The following is a 19,447-nucleotide window of genomic DNA, read 5'->3' on the forward strand; positions in this document are numbered from 1 at the left end:
ATCGTCATGGTTTCCATAACTTCCCTAATTGTTTCCTTTACACTATTCAATATCCTTCTCCTTTGTGAATACGGTAGAAAAAAAATTGTTCAAAATTTCCCCATCTCTTTCGGCTCCTCACATAGCTGTCCACTCTGATTCTCTAAAGACCAATTTTATCCCTCATTATCCTTTTGCTATGAATGTAACTGTAGAAGCCCTTTGGATTTATTTTCAGCTTACTTACCAAGGCAACCTCATATCTTCTATTAGCTTTTCTAATTTCTTTCTTAATATTCTTCTTACATTCTTTATTTACCTCGATCACCTCACTTATTCCATGCTGCCTATATATATTGTATATATCTCTCGTTCTCCTAACCAAGTTTCCAATATCCCTTGAAAACCATGGCTCTCTCAAACTTTTAACCTTTCCTTTCAACCTAACAGGAACATAAAGTTTCCGGATCCTCAAAATGTCACCTTTAAATTAGTTCCATTTCTCTAGTACACCCTTCCCCTAAAACAAATTGTCCCAATGCACTTCTTCAAAATCCTTTCGTATCTACTCAAAGTTAGCCTTTCTCCAGCCAAAAATCTCAACCCAGTGTCCAGTCGTATAATTCTCCATAATTATATTAAAACTAATGGCATTGTGATCACTGGACCCGAAGTGCTCCCCAACACATGGCTTCATCACCTGACCTATTTCATTTCCTAACAGAAGATCCAACACTGCCCTTCTCTAGTTGGTACCTCTATGTATTGCTGCAAAAAACTAACCTGCACACATTTTACAAACTCCAAACCATAGATCCCTTTTACAGAATGGGCTTCCCAGTCTATGTGTGGAAAATTAAAATCCCCTCAATCACAGCCTTGCGTTTACTACAAATATCTGCTTTCTCCTTGCAGATTTGTTCCTCCATTTCTCTCTCACCTTTCGGTGGTCTATAAAACACCCCTATAAGTGTTACTACACCTTTCCCATTCCTCAATTGTAACCAAATAGACACCCTAGACGAGCCGTCTAATCTAACCTGCCAGAGCACCGGTGTAATATTTTCTCTGACAAACAACGCAACACCTCCCCCTCTTGTCCCTCCGATTCTTCTTCACCACAAAGAAGAAACCTGCGCCCAGCGGGGAGGATGAGGGTCGAATAATGTCCGTCACGAGAGACACACTGATGTACTTCTCAATGGAATCTCTCACAGGCCGGGACAATTAAAACAACCACTGGTTTGTAACGAGGCCCCGGGGAGAAGGTGTATAGCACAATCGTATTGTCTGTGTGGAGGCAGGGAAAGAGTCCGTCGTTTACTAAATGCCTGTCCCAGAGTCGTTGTACTCTGCTGGAACGCTGGGCAAGTCGACGGGTTCCACGACGGTCAAGGCCGCTGTGATCTCCCCAGGGAATACTGCTGGCTGGAGTAACAAGCCGGGCTCCAGCTGCCTATCCTCCCAGTAGACCCGTCTATGTTGGGATTATGTTGGCACAACCAGGATTATCCCAGAACTATAGTGGGTTAAGGAGAATCGATTAGATTAAATTGTACATGCTCCCGGAGGTTTCCAGACAGAATCAAAGTCAGGGGTAGAATACAGTGGGTGACCCCGGCCAGAAGTCTTCCGTCCAGCGTCCGTGCTTCCGGACGGGTTCCCAACAGTTCCTGAGGAATCCTGGCTCAAAAGATTTCCCTCGGCTGCGGAGTCCACCAAGGCGGATAGAGTCAGGGACTGTTGGAGCTGTGTGTATCTGCATCCTGGTTTGAGGGATCGAACGGAGTGTCGTCTGACTCACCAGGATCCCGCTTTCTACTGGTGAGCTCTGCTATTTGGCCGAAGAGAACAGGTATCAGGGAATGTCCAGGCTGACCGCATTACAGACAATCCCCTGGTCTCAATCTCTGGAGTCATTCTCTGGGAGAGAGACGGTTCCGTCCCAGCTGCATCGGTTCTTCCCGCAGGTTAGTGGGAACGGTCGGAGCGGGAGCTATGCCAGGAGCGGAAGGGAGAGAGAGGGTAGGGCTGGTCGAAGATGTTAAAATGGGCCGTGGGGTGACGGAAGGATTGGAGTGACCAGTTTTCCCTCTCTGCCGTTCACGGCGTCAGTTATCTAGCCTGGTGGCTGGAGAGACCAACGAGCCCAAACTGTTAGTGTCATCATTCGCCGCCAAATCATCTTGTATCCTGTCACAGAGGCTTTGCAGAAATACTTCCTGGAGTGCCTCATCATTCCACCGCCGAGTCGGCCGCTGGTATCCGGAAATCTGTGGAGTATTTGGCTACAGTTCGCGAACCGGCACGGAGAGTCAGCAGGCGCTGAATCTGGGAAAAGCAGAGCATGTCTTTGGCTGGGTATCAAACAACTGGCGAGCCGTGGTTGTGACGCAAGAGATCTTATCCTGCAGTCTCCGATGGAAATCAGGTGTGCGGTAAATAAGTGAACGAGCAGCAATTGGGAATCTACCGTCTGGAATTAGGGCATAATCAAGGAGATAGGAGCGAGGCGGGACCATGACAAATATCGCATTTAGTCCCTCTTTGAACTGCATATAAATAGAAAGCAAAAACAACGTTACCGAAATAGAGCGGCATTAGCTTGAAATGCGGGAATTTTATGAGAGAGAAAAATGTCCATCAGCCTTCTGTACAAGGGTGCTCTTATTTTGTGCGGAAGTATCGAGTAGACGAGAAGCAGACACTCTGTGGGAGGGAAAAGAGGGAATATGTGAGAGACAGAGAGGGATGGAATTAACTGTTGGCAATTGGATTCCCTCTAGTAAAATATAGATTAGATCAGAGAGTGGTCGATAAGTTCTCTTTGCACACAATGTTTCTGCAGTTTTACAAGTGGCTGATTGGTAGTTCTCATGTTATCTAGATAGCGTAGTAGTTTAATAATCTTCAGTGTATGGGTGTGTCCAACCTCCTTGCGAATTCGTCATGCTCTTCACTCAGAATGGAGCAAGGAATAATTTTGAAAACATTTCCTTCGTACATTTTACCCTCCATGGAAGATCACACAAACTGCCTGAGGTGCTCGAATCGGTTATTGGATTTATTTAATTATTATTTTCCCTCTGTATTCGGTTCCTTGGAATCATTCCCCTTACTTGAGCAGGATTCAGCATTCATATATTACTTAAAAGTCTTTGGACTGGGCGCATTCTCCTCTTACGCTTACAAATAATATGGCATACCTGTGAGCCTGCTAATGTAGAACCGAATCGGATGAGCACATAGCTCTTCTTGTCTATTAATATAATATGTCGTGACTTGCAATAAGCTTCTCTTAAAGATAAGAAATGTCGAAACAGCGGGACGGGCACATTTATTTGCATTTTTCATCGCAATAAATTTTGAAAGGAAGGTGTGTAAAATTCATAAGTATCTGTTTAAAAGTTTTAATGTTATATTAAAACATATCTCTTCGTCACACAAAACATCAAACAAACACTGTGTTCTACAACGCTCTACAAACCATTGCACAGTAAGTGTCGTTGAAAAGTTATTAACAGGTTCTCCTGTCGACATTACTTCCGGCCACTGAATACAAGCAGCAGCTGGTAATTTGTAATTTTAGGTTCATTATCTGCTAATCCAATGAACTGCGTTCAGGTTTAAATTTAAACGTATAATTCACAAATGACTTCAGTGTAACGGTGGCCAATGCATTTCAGTCTTACGGATGTGAACTGTTGCTTTCTCCGGACTGCACTGAGTGTGATCTCCTTCCGATGTAATAATAACAATAAAACACAGCGAGCGTTCTTTCTAAACAGCTTGAGTGTTTGCTGATATCCCTGCGGGGGAGAAAAAACGAACTTGAACTTCATGATCAACTTTATTCGTTTAGGTCTGCTGAGTGACGTGTTTAAAGACAGACCTTCACATTGTCAGTGAAAATGTTCGACTAACAACAACATTATTCGTGTGGATCATCATTGGAGTTAAAAAGCAGCTTAGTTCTCCGTGTGGACAGTTGTGGCACTGGATATGTAGTGAAATTATCACTGTGATCAGGGATGTGGGACTTGATCAGTAGGGGTCCTGTCAGTCTGGTCAGTGATGTTTATCGGGATGGAGGCTGGTGAATAGCGGGGTGCCTAAGGGATCTGTTTTGGGCCCAATGTTGTTTGTAATATACATAAATTATCTGGATGATGGGGTGGTAAATTGGATTAGTAAGTATGCCGATGATCCTAAGGTAGGAGGTGTTGTGGATAATGAGGTGGGTTTTCAAATCTTGCAGGGAGATTTATGCCGGTTAGAAGAATGGGCTGAACGTTGGCAAATGGAAATTAATGCTGAGAAGTGTGAGGTTTTACATTTTGGCAGGAATAATCCAAATAGAACATACAGGGTAAATGGTAGGGAATTGAGGAATGCAGTGGAACAGAGAGATCTAGGAATAACAGTGAATAGTTCCCTGAAGGTGGAGTCTCATGTAGATAGGGTGGTGAAGAAGGCTTTTGGAACACTGGCCTTTATAAATCAGAGCATTGAGTATAGGAGTTGGGATGTAATGTTGAAATTGTACAAGGCATTGGTAAGGTCAAATTTAGAATATTGTGTACAGTTCTGGTCACCGAATTATAGGAAAGATATCAATAAATTAGAGAGAGTGCAGAGACGATTTACTAGGATGTTACCTGGGTTTCAGGACTTAAGTTACAGAGAAAGGTTGATCAAGTTAGGTCTCTATTCATTGGAGCGTAGAACGTTGAGGGGGGATTTGATCGAGGTATTTGAACTTTTGAGAGGGATAGATAGAGTTGACGTGAATAGCCTGTTTCCATTGAGTGTAGGGGAGATTCATACGAGAGGACATGATTTGAGAGTTAGGGAGCAAAAGTTTAAGGGAAACACGAGGGGGTATTTCTTTACTCAGAGAGTGATAGCTGTATGGAATGAGCTTCCTGTAGAAGTAGCAGAGGCCAGTTCGGTTGTGTCATTTAAGGTAAAATTGGATAGGTATATGGACAGGAAAGGAGTGGAGTGTTATGGGCTGAGTGTGGGTAGGTGAGACTAGGTGAGATTAATTGTTCGGCACGGACTAGGAGGTCCGAGATGGCCTGTTTCCGTGCTGTGATTGTTATATTTTATATGGTTATATGGTTTGTATCCGCAACGATAATATAGAAATAGCTTTTTTTTTCCATCAGCCATTGGATTTCTGAATGGACAGTCAACTAATAAACATCCCTCACTACAGTTTGTTCTATCTGAGCATTAAATTATTTTAACTGTTTTAATCAATATTAATGTCTTAATGTGATTTCCATTTTTTATTATCTATTGTAATTATTGCTGCCGCATAACGACAGATTTCACGACGTTAGCCGGTGATATTAAACCCCATTTTCAGTGATTCCATTCTAAGAGCCGACTCTGAGTGTTTATAGCCACGCAGGATCCCTTTGAGAAATAAACTGCGCCTGAGATAGCTGTCACGTTGGAGACATTCAATCACGTTACCTTCCTCATATCTGGTAACCTTCAGAACCGACTGTGCCATTACACACCCAAATGCTCTAAATTGCCAGAGTACCTCTGACTTAGGGTTCACAACACCTGTTTCTTCTGAATCAACAGTTCCTTTGAAGGACTCCTTTGTCCGCCTCGTGGGAGGAGAAAGATGCCGGTTGTGATTATTTCCACCGCAAGATGGAATGTAGGCGAAGCTCATCAGATTTATTCTGTGTGTAAGTTTATATTATACACGTAGGATTTCAAACACTTTCTGCGCAGGAACTAAACTTCAAATGGGCAACGTGTCAGCTATCAAATTGCATCATTGGATTGTTCAATCGCTGCGTCGTCTGATAAGTTCTGTAAAAATAGTTTATATCTATTGGTGCTCATGTCATAATTCCCAATGCTGAGTGTTATAGCATAACTAAATGGAAACCAGATCGGATACAATTTAAAAAATTGTAATCTTTTGGCATTAGAATAACGACATAGCTGTTGCACATTTAAATTAAAAAGCCGATGTCCGTGATAGGCGGTGATTCTGTATTTGAGGTTAGCGGTGAAGCTGCAGGAAGGTAGAACCTGGATTAACTGTCAACCTGTGATGTTAGTTACTCTTTCATACGGGCACTATTGCCAATGCGACCTACGCAGGTAACAACGAAGACATCAATGTACTGTATACAGGATTGCAAATAGCTGATTCCATTGATCTTGATAATCGAACTTCACCTGCCTGCAGGGATCACACAAGGAGTTGAATAAATCTCCAATTGAATTCTATGCAGAGAGCAGGACTTTAAAAGGTAGAGCGCGTTAGCACAAATATAGGAGCAGAATTGATCCAGTTGGCCCATCGACTCCTCTACTAACGAAAGCTCAGCGTTGCAGGCATGTTGGACCATAGGAATCTGGACGTGCAAAATAGTTGATTCTCTTGTCCGGTATGGAGGATGAGAGGTCTTGGGGGCTAAAGGGCCACATGCTGTCTCTCCTGGGTAGGCACAATCCTTGATTTAATCTCAAAGAACTGTTCAGGCCTGATGAAGATCGCATCGCCTTCGTTAATACGCCCATAAAACTATAGGTAGCTTGAAAAAAATGCTGATGGTCTGCACTCAGCCAGCAAAAGGAATGGTTAAGAGCGAGGGGAGGAGCAAAGATCTTTACAAGAAGGCATATGACGGGTCGGACCGAGAGTTGTCTGATGGTGAGGCAGGTGCAGAGAAATCCGAGAGGGGGGGGAGAGACAGAGAACGCGACAGAGTGACAGAGCGAGATAGAGAGACAGACAGACAGACAGACAGTCAGAAAGATAGACAGAGAGAGAGAGAGAGAGAGAGAGAGAGAGAGAGAGAGAGAGAGAGAGAGAGAGAGAGAGAGAGAGAGAGAGAGAGAGAGAGAGAGAGAGAGGAGAGAGAGAGAGCGAGAGACAGAGAGAGAGCGAGAGAGAGAGAGAGAGAGAGAGCGAGAGAGAGAGAGAGAGAGAGAGAGAGAGAGAGAGAGAGAGAGAGAGAGAGAGAGAGTAAGAGAGAGAGGCAGGCGGACAGATAGACAGAAATATATCCGTGAATCTCCACTACAGAGAACCACCAGGTTTTTCACGGAGCTCGTGTATTTACCTTTAAGATGAGGCAGAAGATTTATCGGAACAAGTGAACGAACATGCGGTAAGAGAAAATGGACCAAATAGTCTCTTCTGCATCTTAAATTCCCCACGCTTTTGTCAGTGTGAAAAGACACATCTGCATTGAGAAATCTGTAAAGGTACAGCAGCGAGGAGTGAAAGAGGCTGACTAATCGAGGAGAAACGGAGAACCATGACAGTTCAAAAAGCACAGACGGACAAATCACGCACGGCGAAATTCTGAATTGTTTTGATTAATTAATATCTCCGGGGATACGTGCAACCGAGAAACACTCAGTTCTAGGCTGCACATTCCGGATTGCATTGTATCGTTATAAAGGAATTCTGAGAGAGGATCTGAAAAGAAAAATTAAATATCGAATGACATCCCCATCCCCAGTGATGTAGATGCTGTGGTCCCTTTCTTCAGAGGCGGTGATCCAATGTAAAGCAGCAGGAACCAATCGGCACCGAACCCAGTGAAAGTCCAACAGCAGCAAAAGCCAATTTCACGAGCAGTGCCATTTTAACCCTGTAATTCTTAAACTCAAGCCGAACTTGAAAATCATTTTCCAGACGCGTTGCCGCCCTGACACGTATACAAGGATTAACTATAAGGACAGTTGTCCTTTTATCTCATATCCTACTTATGCTGGGATGCTTTGTAGCTTCAGAACAAATTATTTGCTAATTTGGCGAAGCTCTTCTTGAGTGCTAAGTATCTTAGAGCGACTGTGCATTCTTTGTCTGTACGATGAATAAACGTATGGGAATAATCATCCCGAAAAAAAAAACAGATGCAACTTAGAAATATCTCCGAGTCCCCAAAAGAAGCACAGGCCACTACACCGTCACACACAATGAAGGAGCAGAAACAGGGATATTGTAAGGTGTTTACCATCAAGTCAGAGCGAAAAGGATAGACAGCAGTGCCAGATAGTGGTATTTTAGAATAACTGTTGCTTTCTCCAAATGCGATGGAATGAATTATTTCATTGCATTGGCGATCCATGTCGTCTGAGAGTTGTAACCAGCAGTTTAAAAGGGGCGATGACTGCAATCTTCAGCTGCTCTCTGAACCTGGTCTGCGTCACTGCATAAATAAAAGTATTTGTGCAGCAGCTGAAAAGTTGAACTACAGTCCCCACATCCTGAACATGAAAGAGCCGGATAGACGTTTCCAAGTCAGTGTAAAGACATCGCATGAGAATGAAGACCAGAGTGGTTGTCGCCCAGCAGAGAAGGAAACTGGCCGACAGGGAGAAGAGCAGAATGATGGATTGTCTCCGACTCTCCAACGCCGGGTCTCGATGCTTCTCGCAATTTTCCTGTCCTCTGAGACGCCTGCGGACTCTGCTGGCCGCCAGGATCTGTCTGACTGTCAGGGTATTGAGTATCAAAATGAGAAAAAAGTGAAGTAGCGGGTTCAATAGACGGTCTATCCAGTAAAACACTTCAAATGTTCCCGAGTGAGGAAGCGCGGGTCTCCCGGAACACTCCCTCTTTCCGCGCACGAGAAAAGTTGCTGATTCGACATACAAAAAATAAGAAGGAATATTTTTCAAAGAAAGCGTAATGCATATTGTTCCAATCACCACACACGCAGTTCTGGGTGTGCAGTATTTTGTCTTAAACTGAGCCCAGCAACTTGCCACAAAACGATCGAAAGTGAAAGCGACGGTAAACCAGACGGAACAGTCCAGAGCAACATGACACAGGACGTAGTGGACAAGGCAAAAGGGAGCGTTGGTTATGGATGGGAACACCCAGAAAGTTTCATTTATCTGATACATCAGCACCTCGATAATCACCACCGTTAGATCCGCCGCTGCCATCGCTACCAGGTATCGAGTGATACATTTGGAGAGACCGCACTGTCCTCGGCAGAGAATGACAATTGCCATTAAGTTAACTGGGAAAAGAAACGACACAACCGTAGAATAATACTGGAGAATAAGAGAAGTGTAAACATTTAAAACCGTGAGGATATGGGAGTTATGCATTCTATGTCTGGTTGGCGAAAGTCACTCTTTAGCGACTAAACGGGCGATTGACGACAATGTCAGCAAACGTTTGCATGTACAACGCTGCTCTGGAAACCCGAACAAGCACTTGGACACCTTGGTCAGAACGCGGTACACGTCCTCCTTCAGAGCGAGGAAACTGAGCACGGCAAACACAAAGAGGAATACGGGAAACAATGATCTCAAAACAGCGTAAATTCTTCGAATGTTATGAAATGGTCGAAAAGGTAAGTTCGAATGAATTTAGCACTGATTTAGCTATAGCTGCAGTAGAGGAACATTGTTGCCCGTTGAATGTTCGTCGACGTCGAAGGCTAGCCAGCTGCGACTGATGCATTAAATTTCAAAGGAAGTAAACGGTGAAAGCATTGAAAAGCAAAGATGAAAACTTCATCTCCAATACCGCGTGCGTCTGGCAACAAGTTGCCATTAGAAATTTCAAAGAAATAATGACTAGCATGAAACACTTACCAGGGACACCGACGACTACAATTAGTACATAACCAACTTCTCTATAATCTAGCATGGCGTTTGTTTCGGACTTCACCTCTCCAGCAGCTGAACGAGTCACCAAGGCTTTGAGTCCGTTTTCTTTCACAAGAACTTTAACAATCTAAAGTAGATTTCTATAACAAAATCAATGCAAACAAACACACGGAAGGATATCTGGAAACTTTCACCATCTGTCTTTGTCGCCGTTACGAAACTGCTCCAGCTCTGTTACATTGGGACGTATTTGAGATGAACCGCTGAAATATCCCTTTTATAGAACCTTATAAACAACTTGCACAACACGCAGTGTTAATTGCCGTTACTTAACAAAGACGGTACAATTTCTGCTTCGCTAAACTTGGTGCCAGAATAGTAAAACAACTTGCCCTGACACTCTATAGTTTCCATGTTAAGAAATAGGCTAGTTACACATTATCTTCGCCAGTGGAGACCCCTCTCCAGTACAGGGGATTGTTATTTAATTCTGACAACCAATGTGCTGTCACTGTACAGAAATTTACAGCCATGCCACAAAAGTATTGTCTCGTTTTCATTCAGACCTGTTCTTGACAGACTTTTAGTCATGTTCCGGAGAGTTTATAATTGCAATCTCACTGCGATCATGAGTAATTGGACCAGAGAAATGTGCGAACAAAATATTAGTTGGAGAAATGTGGCCTCTCTTCACTGAGCAGATAGAAAAAAAGCGACACATGATAGATAATTCTGAGTCAAATAAATGAACTTGACTGCAATTCTCACAGTTTGGAATCAGGAACCGGCCTTTTGAAAGCTTCTGTAATTAAAACATCAACACCTCCAAGGGAAGTGTGAAAGGGTGCGCCGCCAACGCATTTGAGCTTACTCGTTTTGCACTAAATAAGTACTTCCACGTCGGGGACAATATACTGGTTGTCAGCTCCGTCTATTCTTCTCATAATCTCTATCAGGTCGCTCGTCAGCCCTGCCGCTCCAGAGCAAAAACCCAAAGACAATACAACCTCTCTGTATAGAAAATGCCGTCTAATCCTGGCAGCCTCCTGGTAAACTACACTGTCCCCTGTCAAGTGTCTCTATTTCCTTCCTGCAATGGCCGACCAGAACTCAATGTTTATGCGGCCTTATTGGAGATTAATAAACTGCAACATATCCATAGAACCATAGAACATCACAGCACAACAAAGGGCCAAAAGGCCTGTTTATTAATATCGTTCCACCGACATGCACCTGGACCATATCTGTCCATACACCTCTCATACATGTACCTGTCCAATTTTTTCTTAAGTGTTAAAAGCGAGCCTGAATTCACCACTTCATCTGGCAGCTCATTCCAAACACCCACCATTCTCTGTGTGAAGAAGCCCCCCCCCCCCGCCAATGTTGCCTTTAAACTTCTCCCCCTTCACCCTTAACCCATGTCCTCTGTTCGTTTTCCTTCCCTCGACACAGTGGAAAAAGCCTGCTTGAATTCACACTATCTATACCAATCATACTTTTATATACCTCTATCAAATCTCCTCTCATTCTTCTACGCTCCAAAGAATAAAGACCTAAGTTATTCAACCTTTCTCTGTAACTCAGTTTCTCAAGTCCCGGCAACATCCTTGTAAACGTTTTCTGCGCTCTTTCAACATTATTAATATCCTTCCTGTAACTCGGTGACCAAACCGCATAAAATACTTCAAATTCGGCCACACCAATACCTTATACGACCTCACCATAATATTCTGATTCTTATAATCAATACATTGATTTATAAAGGACAATGTACTAAAAGCTCTCTTTACTACCATATCGACCTGTGATGCCACTTTTAGGGAATTTTGTATCTGTATTCCCAAATCCCTCTGTTCTACTGCACCGCTCCCTGCCCTACCATTTACCTTGTATGTTCTACGCTGGTTTATCCTTCCAGAGTGCGATACCTCACACTTGTGTGTACTAAACTCCATCTGCCATTTTCAGCCCATTTTTCCAGCTGGTCCAAATCCCTCTGCAAGCTTTGAAAACCCTCCTCACTGTCCACTACACCTACAAACTTTGTATCAATGAATGATCCAACTTATCACATTATCAACCAGATCATTGATATAGATGACAAATAACAATGGACCCAACACTGATCCCTGTGGCACACCACTAGTCACAGGCGTCCACTCAAAGAAACAATCCTCCACTACCACTCTCTGACTTCTCCCATTGATCCAATGTCTAATCCAATTTACTACCTCATCATGTATTCCGAGCGACTGAATCTTCCTAACAAACCGCCCATGCGGTGCCTTGTCAATGGCCTTACTGAAGTCCATGTAAACAACATCCACTGCCTTCCTTTCATCCACTTTTCGGGGGAGGTAACCTCCTCCAAAAACTTTAATAGATTGGTTAAACATAACCTACCACGCACAAATCCGTGTTGACTCTCCCTAATATGTTACTGTCTATCTAACTACTTGTAGATCCTATCTTAGTACTCTTTGCAATAATTTACGTACTGCAGACGTCAAACACACCTGCCTATAATCTCCCAGATTACTTTTAGAGCCTTTTTTAAACAACGGAACAACATGAGCTATCCTCCAAACCTTCAGAACCTCACCCGTGGATTCCGACGTTTTAAATATATCAGCCAGGGCCACTGCAATTTTAACACGAGTCTACTTCGATGTCCCGGGGAATACCCTGTCATATCCTGGGGATTTATCTACTCTGACTTGCTCTTCTTCTTGTAGACGTTTCGGCCGAGACAGTTCGTCAGGACTGGAGAAATAGCAAGATGATGAGTCAGTGGACGGAGAAGGAGTGGAGGATAAAACACCAGGTGATAGGTGAATTGTGGCCGCAGGACGACGCCCTCTTCTTACAAACAACATCACGACATATAGAGGCATAGAATGATTCAGTTAGAGTGAACGGAATTGATACAGCTCATTGAGCTCTTCTCGTCACTTCCACGGAATGTGTGTAAATAACCGAGCTCCATTTAATCGGTGACGCGTGTCACTTCAAACATTTCCTGTCCTGTACCTGTATAAACGAGACCAAATATCGTGCATACGTCTCTCACCACCCCCATTCACTTGCACAAAAACCTTCAGCGGGCAATGAGCTTTTACACAATGTTCGTTTTGTTCCCATATCTCTTAATGCTCTAGCATTCATGACATCTGTCCTACCCTCTTAGGAACCTGAAATACGTCATTCTTTGATGGAATTACACCCCTGTTGATCGACCCAATTTACTAGCAGATCATTTTCACCTTGTATAATGATACTGTCCTGCTGACTATTGATCTTCATGTTATCTTCATGTCATTTTCAATCTGAGTAACCAGACCTTCAACTTTTTCACAGAGAGAACATGGAAGCATATCTGAGTACCTATTATATTCGTTCTATCAATATCACGGTGCGCTTTCGTACTTAGGCACCGCCCACAATCTGTTTTAACGTTTTAATAATACCCTTTGCTACAACAACTTTTCGCGCCTCTCCCAGCAAGCTACCCCAATCATTATGAAGAGATGGGGTCATCTTTAATTCTTCCCCATATGAGACGTGCAACATGTTACACAATCTAATATCACTCAACGCTGGGGAAATTCCATTACAGATACAGTAATGAGTTTCAAACTTCTTTATGGGCAACTACGGTCTTGTGCAATCCAGGGAAACGCAAGCACAGAAGCCAGAACAGTACAACGCACAAGCAGATTCTTCGGCCCACAATGTTGTGCCGAAGTAGCCAAAAGGTGAATCAATCTCCGCCAGAACTGATCCCTCCCAACTACATAATCCCCATACCCCTCCATCGTTCTCACATTCATGTGCCTATCTGAACGTCTCTTCAGTGCCTCGAATGTAATTGCCTCCACCACCACCCCAGGCAGAGAATCCCAAACATCCACCACTCTCTGAAGAAAAAATACTTATCACTCACATCTGCTTTGAACCTAACAGAGTTTTCTATCTCTGGGAAGAAAAGGTCCAACAAAAAACAACGAGAAATTGTCCAAGCATCCCAGTAAATCTCTTCTGCTCCGTTTCCAAAGCCTCAACATCCTTCCAATGGCGGAGTAACCAAAACTGAACAAACTGCTCCAGATATGGCCTTGCCTCAGTATGGCAATGCTGCAACATAAACTATTGACTTTTGAAGTTAATACCTTGACTAAAGAATGCTTTCCCTGCCGAAAGTGTCTCAGTCTGAAACAGCGACAACGCATTTTCCTTGCCGGAAGGGTCTCAGTCCGAAGCGGCGACAGCACCTTTTCCCTGCCGGAAGGGCTCAGCTGGAAACATTCATTCCATGGATGCCGCAAGGCCTACCGAGTTCTTCCAGCCCTTTGTGTGTGCGTTTGCAAACATTCTATAAGTTTTTTAAAACAATCTTTTCGACCTGCGTAGCCACTTTCATGAAGCTATGAATTTCGACACCAAGATGACTCTACTGAGTACCATTTAATTCAATTAGAGAAGCATACAACACTACGACGCTTTTGCCGACCGACAATTTTGTCGCATTCCATCGAACTAAACTCAATGGTAGCCCTGCATACTCCACCCATTAATATACTTACATCATCTGCACTTAAATGTTGAAACCGAACCTCGGATCCAACATTTCCGCTGGCATTTTTGCTTTACCCTCGCACGACTCTCGGGCTGAATAAGTTATGTCCACAAAGTGACTTTGATAACTGCAAACCGCCGGATCCCGCAAGACCTCTGTGGTTTTATTTTTCTCCAAGAGCTTGTGATGGAGCGGAGGTAAAACTGGAGTTAGTCCTGCAGCACCAATTGGAGAATATGTGACAGTTGCTCTCAGGGAGGGCACACTGGAGTGATCATCAACTATGACAAGATGGCAGAGCTCTGGAATTGGATGAAAGCGAACACTCTGATTAGATTGTAGAACAGAGCTCCCACTAGTCAGCGGGGGATAGGAGAAAAAAATTGCGGAAACGGTAGTCGGATTACCATGTTACAGGTTTTGTTAAGTGGTTCGTTTCAAATTCCCCAGAATTGTCTCGGACTGGAATAATAGCATCATGTTCGAATCAGTGCATAGATCCCATGTATTTTCTACATCCACCTACCCAATCCACTCAACAGCTGGATCAAGTACTCTGCACTTGGTGTTCATGGAGTGGCAATTTATACAATCGAGAATTAAACAGACACGAGGCGACCGTTGTAGAGATTATCGACCGTTTTACGCACAGCCATTTCAAATACTGAATGTAATTCGAACTGCATTTACCAATCCAGAGTTGTCTGTTCTCCGATGTCTTTCTTGCACCGAAGAAGCCGAATGCACTTTGGATGACCAACGTCTGATGTTCCAGCAGGATGTGACCAACTGATCTGCAGCAGGAATGTCTATATTTCAGGAAACGTTCAGACGGCATTTTACCTGGTGCGCACACACATCGACTTGTCGGTTCAGTCTCCTTATCGGTGTGCTCACAATTCTCATCGAGCCCCTTCCATCCAGTCAATTTCATCCACTTTGCTTCTAACTTTCACCCAGCCCTCAAATTCAGTTGGTCCATCCCGGACTCTTCTCTGCCCTTTCTCGATCTCTCGGTCTCCGTCTCTGGAGTGAGGCTGTCCACTGACATCTTCTATAAACCCGCTGACTGTCATAACTACCTTGACTATACCTCTGCCAACCATGCCAAATGCAAAAACGCTATTCCCTATTCCCAGTTCCTCCGTCTCCGCTGCATAGGTTCCCAGGATTTGGATTTCCATTCCAGGACGTCTCAAATGTCCTCTTTCCTTAAGGATTGTGGTTTCCCTTCCGCCGTCATCATTGATGCCCTCGCCCGCATCTCCTCCATTTCCCGCACTTCGGCCCTCATTCCATCCTCCCGTCACCACAGCAGGGACCGTGTTCCCCTTGTCCTCACCTACCACCCCACCAGCCTCCGGATCCAGCATATTATCCTCTGCAACTTCCGCCACCTTCAACCGGACCTCACCACTAATCACATCTTTCCAACTCTACCCCTCTCCGCTTTTCGCAGGGATCGTTCCCTCGGCGACTGCCTGGTCGACACGTCCTTCCCCACAGATCTCCCACCTGGCACTTATCCCTCCAAGCGTAAGTGCTACACCTGCCCCTACACCTCATCTCTTACCACCATTCAGGGCCCCATCAGTCCTTCCATTTGAGGCAACACTTCACTCGTTAGTCTTTTGGGGTCATCTATTACATCCGGTGCTCCCGGTGAGGCCTCTGCAGCATCGGCGAGACCCGACGCAGATTGGCGGACCGCTTCGTCTTGCGCCTCCGCTCCGTCCGCGACAGTGAACAGGACCTCCGGGTTTCCAACCACTTCAACTCTGTTCACATTCCCATTCGGATATGTCCACGCATGGCCTCCTCAACTGCCATGAGGAGGCCAAACTCAGGATGGAGAAGCAAAACCTCATCTACCGTCTGGGTATTCTCCAGCCCCTTGGCATGAACACTGAATTCTCCAACTTCAGTTAATTCCATACCTCTCCTCCCATCCCAGTTTCACTCTGCCTCCTCCTCCAGCTGCCTATCACCTCTCTCATGATTCTGCCTTCTTCTACTACACATACTGCTTTTCCCTTACATTCCTTCTTCACATTTCCTGCCTCTTCCATCTCTGCTTCCCTTTCTCTTCCTCTTAAACTTTCCTCTTATTGGTTTTCATCTGGCACCCACCAGACTTCTCCTTCCCCCCCTCCGCCCACATTTTAATAGGGGTTTTGCCCCCTCCGTCTTTCGTCCTGACGAAGGGTCTCGTCCAGAAACATTGACTGTCCTTTTCCACCGATGCTGCCCGACCTGTTAAGTTCCTGTTGTACGTGTTACTTCGATAAAGGAGCTGTTTTGGACACGCTGCATACCCATCCCCATCAATAGAGTAGATGTGAAAATCATTCGGGATTTCTATTAACAGGGGACTCACATCGACAATTAACGGGACTAAATAGACAGAGCCTCTGTACCAGAAGGGGTAGGGGCAGAGCCGGCTGTACATCCTGAGGAGACTCCAGTCATTCACCGTCCGCGATGCAATTCTGCAGATGCTCCGCGACTCAGTGGTGGCCAGCATTCTAGTCTACGCTGTCGTCTGCTGGGGCAATATGAACAATTACTCCCACCCGTCCCTGACATACTTGTCAAAGAGAGAAGCTCCTTTGGTAGCTAACTGTTTCCAGAAAGCTGCAGCACTGAACGCCACAGGAAACCCTTTCTCTGTGTGGCTACACGAACCAACAATTCCTCCCCTTTAAGCATAGAAGTTTATGGTTTCATTGTACTATTACTTTTTAATACACATATTTTAAATTATATATATCTCAGCCTTGCAACAATAATTTCCTTCGGGTTGAATAAAGTGTTTTGTTATCTTGTCTTATTAAATCTTACGTTCATATTCTCTTGTATTCTAACTAACTGCTGAATAGAAATGTATTCGTGTCACTGTTGTTATCCTGACATTATGTATTTGATAATCCTGGACACTCTACTGAAGAGAAACTAATGTATATTTCAATCATCACTCGAAGTTTGAAAACTTTGGACAAAAATATATATGGACAGCTTTACATATTCTACTGGAATAGACAAAAGAAAATTGTCCTTTATGCCTTTTTGTTCTCATTTTATTTCTCTCCTTCAGTAAATTAACCTTCATCCGAAAGGTGAAGTTCTTTCTTCAGATGCAACTCGAATTTGCAACAAATATTGGCTTAACCAGAGAGAGAATGTGAGCTGAAAGTGTGTGGCTGAACAATTTTATTGCAGGGCGAATATCATCAGGAATAATCTCCACCTAAGACAACTATGCAAATCACCACTGAACTGAGGTTCACCAACCGATGACTTACAGGATTTTGGGACATCTGTGCCCTGTACTAAAAGGACGGGTTGCGCTTGAATCCAACGGGTGCAATATCCTGGCGGGGAGGTATGCTAAGGCTACTAGGGAGAGTTTAAAATAGATTTGTTAGGGGGTGGTAACCGAACTGAGAAACACTGGGGAAGGGGAAGAGGCGGTTGGCTCACAAATATAGAAAGTTTGGAGACAGGGTGTGATGGTGGATAGGCAGGTGTTAGAGAAGGGACGCGATAAAACCGACGGTTTGAGATGTGTCTATTTTAACGCAAGGAGGACTGTGAACAAAGTGGATGAGCGTAGAGCGTGGATCAGTACTTGGAGATATGATGTGGTGGCCATTACAGAGAAGTGGCTGGGTCGGGGACTGGAATGGTTGCTTCAAGTGCCGGGCTATAGATAATTCAGAAAGGACAGGGATGGAGGCAAAAGAGGTGGGGGCGTCGCACGGTTGATCAGAAATGGTGTCACTGCTGCAGAAAAGGTAGAAGTCATGGAGAGATAGTCTACGGAGTCTCTGTGGGTGGAGGTTAGGAACAGGAAGAGGTCAATAACTCTGCTGGGTGTTTTTATAGGCCGCCCAATAGTAACAGGAATATCGAGGAGCTGATAGGGAAACTGATCCTGGAAAGTTGTAATTATTACAGATTTGTCGTGGTGGGAAACTTCAATTTCCCAAATATCGGTTGGCACCTCCATAGAGCAAGGGTCATAGATGGGGTGGAGCTTGTTAGGTGTGTTCAGGAAGGTGTCTTGACACAATATGTCGTTAACCCTACAAGAAGAGAGACTGACTCCTGATTTGGTGTTGGGAAATGAACATGGTCAGGCGTCAGATCATTTAGTGGGAGAGCATTTTGGAGAGAGAGATCATAATTCTATCTCCTTCACAATAACATTAGAAAGAGATACAAGTACGAAAGCATTTAATTGCAGTAAGGGGAATTCGGCGTTTATCAGGCAGGAACTTGAAAGTTTAAATTGGGAACAGATGTTCTCAGCGAAATGTACGGAAGAAATGTGGCAAATGTTCAGGGGATATTTGTGTGGAGTTCTGCGTAGGTACGTTCCCATGAGACAGAAAAATTATGTTAGGGTACAAGAACCATGATGTACAAATCTAGTCAAGAAGAGAAGAAAAGCTTCCTAAAGGTTTAGAGAGATAGGTAATGTTAGAGATCTAGAAGATTATAAGGCTAACAGGAAGGATCATAAGAAGGAAATTAGGAGAGCCAGTAGGGGGCATGTGAAGGCCTTGGCGGGCAGGATTAAGTAAAACCCCAAGGCAATTTCCAAGTATGTGAAGATCAGGAGAATAAGACAAGATCGAATAGGTCCTATCAAGTGTGACGATGGGAAAAACTGTATAGATTCGGAGCAACCAGCAGAGAATCTTAATAAGCAGTTTACTTTAGTATTCACTATGGAAAAGGAAAATGATCTTGGTGATTGTACTGATGACTTGCAGCGGACTGAAAAGCTCAAGGATTTTGATTTTCAGAATGAGGATGTGCTGGAGAGTTTGGAAGGCATCAAGTTGGATGAGTCGCCGCGACCGGATAAGGAGTACCCCAGAGGACTGTGGGAATCGAAGCAGGAGATTGCTGTGCCTCGGCGATGATCTTTGCATTACCAATGTAGACGGGAGAGTTTCTGGAGGATTAGAGATTTGCGGATGTTGTTCCCTTATTCAAGAAAGGTAGCCCAGGAAATTATAGAGCAGAGCAGAGAGTCTTACTTCAGTGGCTGGTGAGTTGATGGAGAAGATCCTGAGAGGCAGGATTTATGGACATTTGGGGAGACATAATATGATTAGGAATAGTCAGCATGGCTTTGTCGAGGACCATAGGATCATAGAACCACAGAACACTACAGCACAGTCAGGCCCTTCAGCCCCCCATGTTGTGCCAACCCATTTCATCCTTAAAAAAAGTACTAAACCCACACTACCTAAAAACCAT

Source organism: Hypanus sabinus, chromosome 10 (assembly GCF_030144855.1).
Source record: "Hypanus sabinus isolate sHypSab1 chromosome 10, sHypSab1.hap1, whole genome shotgun sequence".
In the NCBI taxonomy this organism is placed as follows: domain Eukaryota; kingdom Metazoa; phylum Chordata; class Chondrichthyes; order Myliobatiformes; family Dasyatidae; genus Hypanus; species Hypanus sabinus.